The 13,882-nt window shown below is 43.5% G+C and overlaps 1 pseudogene; it reads left to right on the top strand.

Annotated features, from left to right (window-relative positions):
- The first annotated feature begins 294 nt into the window (after window positions 1-294).
- Window positions 295-1,757, top strand: LOC123162997 (BTB/POZ and MATH domain-containing protein 2-like; annotated as a pseudogene).
- The last annotated feature ends 12,125 nt before the right edge of the window (window positions 1,758-13,882 follow it).

Genomic DNA, 13,882 nt, shown 5'->3' with positions numbered 1-13,882 from the left:
ATGGGGGCAGCACGTAATTAGTGCAGCACAGTCCGATAACTACCGTGCGGTGCGAGAACAGTCAGATACGAAACAACAAAAGACCCACGTCCCACGAGGTCTCCGTCTCCTCACCTTAAGATTTCCTCTGGTCTTCTTCGCCGCCGCCTACTTCTCCGATCATCTCAAGGTTGGGTTTCTTCCACCATCTATTTTCCATTCTTCTTTTCCCGTCCATTTTTCACATCTGCACTTCCCAATGCGTTCAAATTTCTTCACCATCTGAATCGTGCGTATGCGCTGAGTTAGGGCACGCAGTTCAAAACTCCTAACCGCCGCCGTGGCTGGCGGTTCTTCCATCGGCGGCGATCCTGCTCGTCCGTCCATGCCCCGCATAATGCCGGCCACGAAGACGGTGTCGACGTGCACGCCGGTGAAAGTGGAGGGCGTCCACGTGTTCAAGATCCGCCGGTACAGCCATCACAAGGGCATGGGCATCGGCAAGGTCATCGGGTCCGGCTCCTTTTCCGTCGGGGGCCATGAGTGGGAAATCCGCTTCTATCCTGATGGTGATGGGCAACACAACGAAGATCACATCGCAATTTACCTGGAGCTGTTGAGCAAGGACGCCAGGGTCCACACATCCTGCGACCTCAGGCTGGTCGACGGCGAAGGGTTGCTGTGTTCCGTGCACAAGACAGAGCCGAGGATGTTCTGCCAGAACATGGAGAGCAGGTTTGCTCCACCCATCGGCACTCATTTCATAAAAAAGGGGCGAGTTCGAAGCATCGGTGTACCTTCACGACGACGGCCTCAAGATCAACTGCGCCATCACAGTCATCAAAGAACCTCGGGTCTCTAAAATAAAACTACCCCCTAGAATCGAGGTGCCGCCTTCCGATATCATCGTGCATCTCGGCAGGCTGTTAGAAGCAAAGGAGAAGGCAGATGTCACATTCAGTGTTGCAGGGGAGACTTTCACGGCACACAGGATCATTCTCGCCATGCGGTCGCCTGTGTTTGAAGCGGAGCTCTATGGGCCGATGAGGGAGACGAGGGCACAGCTCGTAACCATCGAAGAGATACAGCCTGATGTCTTCAAGGCACTTCTCTATTTCATCTACAGTGATGCATTGCCAGCTGCTTTTGATGATCTTGAGAGGGAAGGTCATATTGAAATGGTTCGGCACTTGCTAGTGGCCGCGGATCGATATGCCATGGAGAGGCTAAAGCTGTTATGTCAAAGCCTCCTTTGCGAGAATATTAACGTGCAGACCGTGGCAACCACGTTGGGCTTGGCTGATCAACATCACTGTGACGAGCTTAAGGATGCTTGCATTGAATTTATGTCCACTTCACAGGATATGGATGCTGTGGTGGCAACCCCTGGTTATGAAAATCTCAAAAGAAATCGCCCTTATATCTTGGTGGATGTATTGGAGAGGTCTAGTAAGCTTCGCAAAACATAGATGAACATCTTGCTGTTACATGAATATTTTTTGTTGTTGTGGGTAACTATTACATGAATCTTAGAGAGCCTAGCTAATTATTTATGAAGCTATGTGAGTTACAATGCTATATTCTTCTTGAGTTAGCTCATCAAAAGTTGAATATATTTATTAGTTAGATCTGTTTTCCTGTTTGTGCAGGCCTTGCTATTTGTATCCGTTGACAACCTGAATATATGATTTATCCCCGTATACCAATTTCTCTTCTCCCTAATCGTATTTAAGATACGGTTCTATGGAAAACCATTTGTTGTGTCTAAACGTCGTTGAATATGATACCTGGATCTTTTACATTAACAATTGTAGCTATGACGGTCTCACCACCACGATAAAAACACTCTTGAACATAACAATGTTGCTATGGTAAAATCATGTTGATATTGCCATATATTTTCTTGAAAATTGATGTTTCATTACAATGAAAATCATATATAGTTCCTGGAGTATCGGATGCCATGAATATCCTCACATTGAAATTTTGATTTTGCGCAATTCATGTTTGGGGAAGCCAATGACCGGACTTCTAATGTAATCAGAGATAAAGTTTGAGGAATAAATTCTTTATCAGAAAACAATATCCACCAAGGCAATATGTTTATTTTTGGCATGTCCTAGTTCACAGACAATTTATGCCGTTAGCCTCATAAGTCCTTTTTTTGGGGGGCAATTTGCTCAATTTCTAGACTAATGGGTTAGTCGGTTTCAATCAAACATTACTCTAGGATACAATAGATTCGGCTTTATTGCACTAAGTCAAGACTATAATAGCTCAATAAAGTTATGTGTCAATTGTTCAGGTTTCTATCTTGCATCCTATGTTATTCATCGTTATTTGCATGTTTCATTCCCTATGCAGGCATATTTCGTACCATCTTGAATATGCAATGTCTTGTGCTACTACTGCCTGCCATGTAAAGGAGGTCCCCCCTCCCCCCTTTTTTTTTGAAGAAAAGACACTCCAAATACATCTTAGTGTTAGGTTGATCTCTCTTCCGTTCGAGCCCAACAGATCGAACGGGCCCTTGCACCGCGCCCTGATCGGGGACGCCCAACGAAACCATGGTTGGTGGCCCCTGTGACCCGCGCTATATAAACAAAGGTAGGGGCCGGGGCACGACTTACGAGGTTAATCGCTGCCACAAACCCCACCGACACTCCATACCTATCTAGGGTTAGCGCGGTGCTCACGGGAAGCACACCACCGCCGCCATCTCTCTGCCATCACCGGCCACTGCTTCACCATGGCCGACACCAGCGGGAGCACCTCAAGTGCAGGAGAAGGTAATACTCTACACCCCACTACCGGAAATCACTGACCCATACGATCTAGTGGGTCTATCAATGGTATCAGATGCCATTGGGTTCTAGTGATATTTTCGGTAAGAGAAGAAAGAACAGAAAGATCCTACCCCCCAAAGAACCCTAGCAGGGCACAGAGAAAAGAAACCCAAAAAAACCCCAAAAGTTCACCAGACTAGGGCCTCGGGCCTCGCCGGCAAAGAGCGCCGCCGCAAGGCCGCGCCGTTCCTCTCGATCCAGACGCGCATCGGCAAGCCGAGGCGCTGGACGAAGAACAACCCCGCGAGGGGCAAAGTGTACCACGGCCGATCCATTCGACGGCGGCGCGCTCACCACAGAGGGGAACGCGAAGCCGACGAAGGGAATTGCAACGGCGCCACGGCTCGAAGCTCCGCCGTTGTCGAAGATTTCGATTCAAAAGGGAAGAGAGCGGTGGAAGAGAGTTGAAAGAAAGGGAAGGGGCTCGCGGTGTGGTGGCTGATCGACCTCGTCGCGGGCGGCCGGCATAGCCCGTACCCGGCGCCACTCGGGCTGACAGAGGAGCAGAGGAGGACCCTGGTTGCGCCTCTCTCTCGCTCTGTCGCAGGAGACAATGGTGGATGGGTGAAATGGAGGGGGGAAAGGAAGATAAGGCGCGTCGCAGTGCGGTGGCTTTCGCTGCCGTCGCCGGCGGACGGGGCGTGGCTCTATCTGCCGTCGGGGGAGAGCGAGAGACCAGACAGAGAGCAGCGCGTGCGGGGGGAATGAGCCCCCGACGGCTGAGACGCGGTTTATCGAGCGAGGACACGTGCGATTGTCAGATTTGATCCGACGGCCACCAGTAAACCCTAGCTCGCGCTGTGGGCCTTTCGGGCCGAAGCTGAGGCGAGGCTGGCGGCCGGTGGCACGCAAACAGGCCTTGGGCCACTGGGCCGTTTTCGGCCAGCTCAGGCGCGAGCAACGAGCAGCGCTGGCCACTGGGCCAAAAGAAAAGCGAGTCCGTCTGGGCCTTTTTGCCACGTGCGCTGGGCTCTGCTGCACCTAGAAAATAGAAAAGTTTCTGAAAACGAAAACAAGATTTTTTTTTAAAAAATGTTCATGAATTTTATAAAGAAAATAATAAAGTTCATGAATATTTATTTAGTCAAAGAAAAGTTTCTGTAAAAAGTAAAACAAATTGCGAATTTTTATTCATGTTTTTCCGTTGCGTAAATAATTAATAGTGCTCTTTTACAAATAAAAGAGTACATAGAATTAAGTTTTAAGAGCATGTTAAAGTAATTATTGAAATTATATGATTATGCTATTTTTTATGACCAACGTTGTTAATAACATGATCATGTTTTATTGAAATTAAAGGTGCATTTATTTCTAATATTTTGCCCAACGGTAATATAGATTTAATTGCATAGACAGTTGTATGTTTAATTTGACCAACATTAGATTGATGCATATGATTGTTATACTGATCTCACTTAAATTGTGATTTCAGGAGGCTTCCACTTGATGAGTTGCCTAAAAAATGTTCCGACACTCAAAAGTGATAACTACACTGAGTGGAGGAAGAAAGTAGACCTGCCATTTGTCCGTGCTGACTTGGGGCCGGGCTATGGATGAACCACGGCCGGTCAGACCTACAGAGCCAGTCAGAGAGGCCACTGATGATGATGATGCGTGGGAGAAGTATAAAAAAGATCATGCTCCAGTGGAGATGAGATATTCCATTGAAAACCTAAAGTGGGTCAATGCAAACAAAAAATGCATGGCATTTATAAAGAATACAGTTGAGACCACCATTGTGGGCTCAATTGCAGAGTGCACTTCCGCATGGGAGTTGCTTACAAAGATAATGAGCCAGTTCACTGGCTCTTCAAAGATATATGCCACCCTGGTGTTGAAGCAACTGGTGACAGAGAACTACGCTGGAGGTAGTCATGGAATAAGAGAGCACATCCTCAGAATGAGCAACATGGCGGTAAAGCTTAAGCCCATGGATGAGGATCTGGAGATCAAACCAAAGCTCCTGGTCCACCTGGTCATGGCTTCACTGCCAAAGAAGTTTGAAACCTTTGTTGTAAACTACAATATGTCACCTGGAACATGGGACATTAAAAAGACAATAACAATGTGTGTCCAAGAAGAGGACAGACTCAAAGCCTTACATGGTGGTTCACTCAACTATGTGAAGGAAAAAAGAAAAAGAATTACAATCAAAACAACAAAGGTTCTTCTTCAAAGCCACAAGGAAAAGCTCCCTATCAGCATCAGCGTCAGCAACAACATTTCATAGTGGACAAAGACACTTGTTTCCACTGTAAGAAGAAAGGGCATTACAAGAAAGACTGCCCTGATTGGCTGAAGTCAATCATGGCAAAAAGAGGTAACAATATAGTTTCCTTTGTAAATGAATCCTTGCATACACAGTTTTCAAAATCCACTTGGTGGATTGACTCAGGAGCAATTGTTCATGTTGCAAATTCTTTACAGGGACTCCATTCGACGCAGACTACGCAAAGAAGCGAAAGACGCATTGAAGTGGCAAACGGAGTTGAAGCAGGAGTTGAAGCTGTCGATGACATCTCCTTGGAGTTAGCTGATGGATTCAATCTTCTACTTAGAGATGTTTTATTTGTTCCATCATGTCATAGAAACTTAATTAGTGTTTCTTGTTTGGACAAAGATAATTATGAATGTTATTTTGGACATGGCAAGTGTGCCATATGGTTAAATAATGCTTATGTGGGTGTGTTATGATCGGCATATTAGGGGCTTAGCCCAGTGGGTTGTGGCCCAAGTTATCTTATTTTTATTAGGGGCTTAACCCAATTATCTTATCGTTATTAGGATCATTTACTTAGGAGTCAAGTAAACCTCTTTATATAAGGAGATGAGATGTATCAATCTAATCAAGAAAGAAGCATTGCTCGGCTTCTCGAAGGGAGCCGGGAGACCTAACCCTAGTCGTCTCTTGCACCGCCGCCATCTCTTCTTTATCGCGCCACGGCGCCCCGCCGCCGGCAGCCGCGATCGCATCTTCGTCAACCCTCCCCTTCCCGTACAACTTACGCCCTAGACCAGGTAGGATCCTAGCTCCTACCAATTTGGTATCAGGTAGCTCAGTTCTGATCATGTCTGCACCACCACCCAACCCGCCGCTGCCCGTCACCACCGCGCCGCTGCCCATCACCTTCGCGCCACTGCCTCTCTCCATGCGCCGCTGGATGCTATGTCTTGAGCTTGCGTTAGTTTTCCTTGAAGAGGAAAGGGTGATGCAGCACAGTAGCGTAAGTATTTCCCTCAGTTTTTGAGAACCAAGGTATCAATCCAGTAGGAGGCTCCTCACAAATCCCACGAACCTACACAAACAAACAAAGAACTCGCAACCAACGCGATAAAGGGGTTGTCAATCCCTTCACGGCCACTTGCGAAAGTGAGATCTGATAGAGATAGTACGATAAGATAAATATATTTTTGGTATTTTGTAATATAGATGCAGAAAATAAAGATGCAAATAAAAGTAGATTGAAAGCTTATATGATATAGGATAGACCCGGGGGCCATAGGTTTCACTAGTGGCTTCTCTCAAGATAACATAAGTATTGTAGTGGGTGAACAAATTACTGTCGCAATTGATAGAAAAGCGAATAATTATGAGATTATCTAGGCATGACCATGTATATAGGCTTCACGTCCGCAACAAGTAGACCGACTCCTGCCTGCATCTACTACTATTACTCCACACATCGACCGCTATCCAGCATGCATGTAGAGTATTAAGTTCATAAGAACAGAGTAACGCATTAAGCAAGATGACATGATGTAGAGGGATAAACTCAAGCAATATGATATAAACCCCATCTTTTTATCCTCGATGGCAACAATACAATATGTGTCTTGCAACCCTCTCTGTCACTGGGTAAGAACACCGCAAGATTGAACCCAAAGCTAAGCACTTCTCCCATGGCAAGAAAAATCAATCTAGTAGGCCAAACCAAACCGATAATTCGAAGAGACTTGCAAAGATAACTCAATCATATATAAAAGAATTAAGAGAAGATTCAATTATTATCCATAGATAAACTTGATCATAAACCCACAATTCATCGGATCTTGACAAACACATCGCAAAAAGAGTTTACATCGAATAGATCTCCACAAGAGAGGGGGAGAACATTGTATTGAGATCCAAAAAGAGAGAAGAAGCCATCTAGCTAATAACTATGGACCCGAAGGTCTGTGGTAAACTACCCATAACTCATCGGAGGGGCTATGGTGTTGATGTAGAAGCCCTCTGTGGTGGATTCCCCCTCCGACAGAACGTCGGCGACGGCTCCAAGATGGGATCTCGCGGATACAGAAGGTTACGGTGGCGGAAATATTTCTTCGGTGGCTCCCTGGATGTTTTCGGGGTATGTAGTCTTATATAGGAGGATGAAGTACGTCGGTGGCTGCCTGAGGGGCCCACGAGATAGGGGGGCGCGCCCAGGAAGGATGGGCGTGTTGGGAACTATGGTAGGGTGCGTCGACTGCAAATTAAAATTTCCTACGCGCAGAACAACGAAGAACATGCTACGGGAGATGGATCACAGTTTGTTACCACTAGACGCGCAGTGCCGTGCAGCGGAAGTAGAGTTGAGGCAGCGTCTACGTGGATCATCTCCTCCTCGTCCGATCTCCCTCGAACAGCCGGTCGTCCGATCCCACGTACAAGTTCGCCGGAGCGGCGCAGGTGCACCGCCTCTAACGGTATTCGCGCGTGCAGGAGGAACGTCGTGCGGCGGACTGCTAGGTCCGATCACACAACCGGTGGCACGTGGAGGTGGCTAGTTGCAACACATGCAAAGCCCTAACGACGGCGCTGAAGCGATCAACCAAATAAGTGCGCTGCACCTCCACCTTATATAGGTGTCCGTCGCGGGCTCAACACTTGGGCCTCGCACGGACCCTAAAGCCCACAAGTCTACTCGGCCATAATCCGAATACAACTCGGATCACATCTGACCAGTGTCTTCGGATCCGACCTCGTAGGTTCCTTCCCTTAAGCACGCGACCCCTTAGGTTCAAGTCAGCTTGGTCACAGTTCGGATCACCTCCGACCTGCATGGTTGGTAGCGGCCTCTAGCAAGGTGTGCCAACCACTAAGCAGACTATGAAGCTGGTTAGGCAAACATGTACAACGTGTCACACTTCTGTTCCCTTTGCCTCACGATATATGTTGTCGGGCTCAAGGCGAGACCGTCATCCTTGTGCTAGCCCGACCTCTTTCTCGTTCCAGTGATCCCGACCACTACCTGGATTATCTCATAATCCTTGTCGCATGGCCATGCTTATGCTGGTCGGATCACACGAGGGGCCCAGAGTATATCTCTCCTGATCGGAGGGGCAAATCCCGTCTTGCTCGACCATGTATCGCAGCATGGGACTGGACAAACCCGAAACCTACCTTTGTAACTACCCAGTCACGGAGTAGCGTTTGGTAGGCCCAAAGCAAGTCTGTCACCATCCCGACTACATGCGTCAGCTAAGGTCTTAGGACATATAACGTATGTTGTACTAGAGACTCACAAATGACATATCGCTGCGTCTCATAGTTGGGTCTGTCCGACTCGGACCTTATCTCAACTCGGATCCGACTACGTCGAATCCGATCAGACCTTTCCAAGTCCATATTATCCGGTTAGCATCCAATGCTCCATGGCCAGTGAGACCAAGCCATCGACCGTGTCATATGTTAGTCTAGTCGGCTACGCGTCCACACAACCCTTTCGACTAGGGACCTTTTAGGACAGTCATCATACAATGCATAGTACCACAAACAAGTCACGTACTTGCTGATACACATCATTGATAATGTCCAAGGACTATCTTTATTCATAAACACATAAGAAATATCATCATACATGATTACCTCTAGGGCATATCTCCAACAGGGTGCGCCCTCCTATCTCTTGGCCGCCTCGGCTGCTTCCTGGCTTGCACTCCAAGTTCTCCGGATCACGTTCGTTCCAAAAATCACGCTCCCGAAGGTTTTATTCTGTTTGGACTCAGCTTGATATTCCTTTTCTTCGAAATACTGAAATAGGCAAAAAAACAGCAATACGGGCTGGGCCTCCGGTTAGTAGGTTAGTCCCAAAAATGATATAAATGTGTAAAATAAAGCCCATAGACATCCAAAACAGGTTATATAATAGCATGGAACAATAAAAAATTACAGATACGTTGGAGACGTATCAAGCATCCCCAAGCTTAATTCCTGCTCGTCCTCGAGTAGGTAAATGATAAAAACAGAATTTTTGATGTGGAATGCTACCTAGCATAATTCTCAATGTAATTTTCTTTATTGTGGCATGAATGTTCAGATCCAAATGATTCAAGATAAAAGCTTATAAAACATAAAAATAATAATGCTTCAAAGCATACTAACAAATAATCATGTCCTATCAAAATAGCATAGCCAAAGAAAGCTTATCCCTACAAAATCATATAGTTAGGCCATGCTTCATTTTCATTACACAAAATACTCCCATCATGTACAACCCCGATGATGAGCCGAGCAATTGGTTCATACTCTTTAAGACGCTTCAGCTTTTTTCAACTCTTACGCAATACATGAGCGCAAGCCATGGACATAGCACTATGGTGGTCTATTGTGGTGGTTGTGAGGACAAAAAGAGGGATAAGATAGTCTCACATCAACTAGGCGTATCAACGGGCTATGGAGATGCCCATCAATAGATATCAATGTGAGTGAGTAGGGATTGCCATGCAACGGATGCACTAGAGCTATAAATGTATGAAAGCTCAACAAAAGAAACTAAGTGGGTGTGCATCCAACTTGCTTGCTCACGAAGACCTAGGGCATTTTGAGGAAGCCCATCATTGGAATATACAAGCCAAGTTCTATAATGAAACATTCCCAATAGTACATGAAAGTGACAACATATGAGACTCTCTATCATGAAGATCATGGTGCTATTTTTGAAGCACAAGTGTGGAAAAAGAGATAGTAGCAATTGTCCCTTCTCTCTTTTTCTCTCATTTTATTTTTTTCTTCTTTTTTTCATTTCTTTTTTTTTCTCTTTCTTTTTTTTTCTTTTTTTGGTGGGCTTATTTGGCCTCTTTTATTTTTATAAAGTCCAAAGTCTCATCCCGACTTGTGGGGAAATCATAGTCTTCATCATCCTTTCCTCACTGGGACAATGCTCTAATAATGAAGATCATCACACTTTTATTGATTTACAACTCAAGAATTACAACTCAAAGCTAGAACAAGATATGACTCCATATGAATGCCTCCGGCGGTGTACCGGGATATGCAATGAATAAAGAGAGACATGTATGAAAATTATGAAGGTGGTCTTGCCACAATTACGATGTCAACTACATGATCATGCAAAGAGCAATATGACAATGATGAAACATGTCACAATAAATGGAACGGTGGAAAGTTGCATGGCAATATATCTCAGAATGGCTATGGAAATGCCATAATATGTAGGTATGGTGGCTGTTTTGAGGAAGGTAAATAATGGGTGCATGATACCGGCGAAAGTTGCACGACATAATTGAGGCTAGCAAAATGGAAGGATGAGTGTGCGTATATCCATGGACTCACATTAGTCCTAAAGAACTCATATACTTATTGCGAAAATCTACTTAGCCCTCAAAGCAAAGTACTACTATGCATGCCCCTAGAGGGATAGATTGGTAGGAAAAGACCATCGCTCGTCCCCGACTGCCACTCATAAGGAAGACAATCAAAAGAGCACCTCATGCAACAAATTTGTCACACAACTTTTACCATACGTGCATGCTACGGGACTTGCCAACTTCAACAAAAGTATTTCTCAATTTCATAATTATACACTAGCATGAACCTAACATTACTACCTTTATATCTCAAAACAATTATCAAGCATCAAATTGATCCTAGTGTTTAATGCACTTTCTATGATAGTTTTTATTATACCCAACTTGGATGCTCATCATTCTAGGACCAAAATTTGTAACCATAGCAAATACCATGCTGTTATAAAAGACTCTCAAAATAATATAAGTGAAGCATGAGATACTAGCAATTTCTTCAAAATTAATCCACCGCCATGCTCTAAAAGATATAAGTGAAGCACTAGAGGAAAAACTATCAAGCTCAAAAGATATAAGCGAAGCACATAGCATTTTCTAATTAATTTCAATCAAGTAGGCTTATCCCAAAAGATGTGTACAGCAAGGATGATTGTGGTAAACTAAAAAGCAAAGATTAATATAATACACGACGCTCCAAGCAAAACACATATCATGTGGCGAATAAAAATATAGCTCCAAGTAAAGTTACCAATGAACGAAGACGAAAGAGGGGATGCTTTCCCGGGGAATCCCCAAGCTTAGGCTTTTGGCTATTCTTGAATATCTTGGGGTGCCATAAGCATCCCGAAGCTTAGGATCTTTCCACTCTTTATTCCATAGTCCATCAAATCTTTACCCAAAACTTGAAAACTTCACAACACAAAACTCAACAGGAAATCTTATAAGCTCCGTTAGTGAAAGAAAACAAAACCACCACATAAGGTACTGTAATGAACTCATTCTTTATTTATTTTGGTGTTAAACCTACTGTATTCCAAGTTCTCTATGGTTCATACCATACATACTAGCCATAGATGCATCAAAATAAGCAAACAACACACGAAAAACAGAATCTGTCAAAAACAGAACAGTCTGTAGAAATATGTAACTAACTCAAACTTCTGGAACTCTAAAAATCCTACCAAAATAGGACGTACTGGACAATTTTTTTATTGATCAGAAGGAAAAAGAATCAATGCAAAATCCCGTTTCTGTGATTTATTGAATTTTTTCTCGTGAGCGCAAAGTTTCTGTTTTTCAGCAGAATCAAATCAACGATCATCATAGGTTATCCTATAGGTTCTACTTGGCACAAACACTAAATAAAACATGAAAAACACATCTAAACAGAAAGTAGATGCAAAATATATTACTAAACAGAAACAAAAACAAAAAACACAAAGAAAATTGGGTTGCCTCCCAACTAGCGCTATCGTTTAACGCCCCTAGCTAGGCATAAAAGCGAAGATAGATCTAAGTAATGCCATATTTGGCACTTGGTTCATAGGTAGCTCGCATGATAGATTCATAAGGTAATTTTACTTTCTTTCTTGGAAAGTGTTGCATGCCTTTCTTTAATGGAAATTGGAATCTAATATTCCCTTCCTTCATATCAATAATCGCACCAATTGTTCTAAGGAAAGGTCTACCAAGAATAATAGGGCAAGAAAGCTTGCAATCTATATCAAGAACGATAAAATCAACGGGCACCAAATTTCTATTTGCAACAATGAGAACATCATTTATCCTTCCCATTGGCTTTTTAATGGTGGAATCCGCAAGGTGCAGATTTAAAGAGCAATCATCAAGATCATGGAAACCTAGAATATCGCATAAAGTTTTCGGAATCGTGGAAACACTAGCACCCAAATCACAGAAAGCAAAACACTCATGATCTTTAATTCTAATTTTTATAGTAGGTTCCCACTCATTATTAAGTTTTCTAGGTATAGAAACTTCCAAATTAAGTTTTTCATCGAAAGATTGCATCAAGGCATCAACGATATGTTTGGTAAAAGCTTTATTTTGACTATAAGCATGCGGAGGATTAACAACGGATTGCAACAAGGAAATACAACTTTCTAAAGAACAATTATCATAATAAAATTCCTTGAAATCCGAGATAGTGGGTTCAATACTATTTAAAGTCATGACCTCTCCAATCCCACTTTTACCAAATTTAGCATCAAGATCTAAAAACTCCAAATTATTGGGACGCCTTCTAAATAAAGTTGACTCATCTCCAGTCCCATTATTATCAAGATTCATATTGCAAAACAAAGCTCTAATAGCGGACACATCAATAACTTTAAGATCTTCATCATTATTTTCATCTAACTTTTCTGGTTTGGCAGCCATCTTATTGACTAAGGTGGCTTGCTTATCAGAAATTTGGGCTATAGCCTTCTCAAGCCTGGTTATTTGAGAATTCACACCATAGAATTCTTTATTCATATCATCAAGCTCCTTATTCAAAAGACTTAAAAATTCTTTTAGTTCTTTAAACTCTTTTCTGAAGAAATTATTATGCTCAAATTGCAAATTCACAAAGCTTCTAATATTCGACTCAATTTCTTCGAACCTCTAAGAAGGAGGTCGGAACTCTTAGGCAAAGCCATAAGGACAAACATGCACACAAGCAAACGGAAAAAGGCAAGCGAAAGAGAGAGGAGATTGGGAAAGAGAGAGCGAATAAAACGGCAAGGGTGAAGTGGGGGAGAGGAAAATGAGAGGCAAATGGCAAATAATGTAAATGCGAGGGAGATGAGTTTATGATGGGTACTTGGTATGTCTTGACTTGAGCGAAAACCTCCCTAGCAACAGCGCCAGAAATCCCTCTTGCTACATCTCGAGCTTGTGTTGGTTTTCCTTGAAGAGGAAAGGGTGATGCAGCATAGTAGCGTAAGTATTTCCCTCAGTTTTTGAGAACCAAGGTATCAATCCAGTAGGAGGCTCCTCACAAGTCCCACGAACCTACACAAACAAAACAAAGCACTCGCAACCAACGCGATAAAGGGGTTGTCAATCCCTTCACGACCACTTGCAAAAGTGAGATCTGATAGAGATAGTATGATAAGATAAATATATTTTTGGTATTTTGTAATATAGATGCAGAAAATAAAGATGCAAATAAAAGTAGATTGAAAGCTTATATGATAAAGGATAGACCCGGGGGCCATAGGGTTCACTAGTGGCTTCTCTCAAGATAGCATAAGTATTACAGTGGGTGAACAAATTACTGTCGAGCAATTGATAGAAAAGCGAATAATTATGAGATTATCTAGGCATGATCATGTATATAGGCATCACATCCGCAACAAGTAGACCAACTCCTTCCTGCATCTACTTCTATTACTCCACACATCGACCGCTATCCAACATGCATCTAGAGTATTAAGTTCATAATAACAGAGTAACGCATTAAGCAAGATGAGATGATGTAGAGGGATAAACTCAAGCAATATGATATAGACCCCATCTTTTTATCCTCG

Source organism: Triticum aestivum, chromosome 7B (genome assembly GCF_018294505.1).
Source record: "Triticum aestivum cultivar Chinese Spring chromosome 7B, IWGSC CS RefSeq v2.1, whole genome shotgun sequence".
Taxonomy (NCBI): domain Eukaryota; kingdom Viridiplantae; phylum Streptophyta; class Magnoliopsida; order Poales; family Poaceae; genus Triticum; species Triticum aestivum.
The sequence above is the reverse complement of the archived record's forward strand: the minus strand, read 5'-3'. Positions and strand labels throughout refer to the sequence as shown.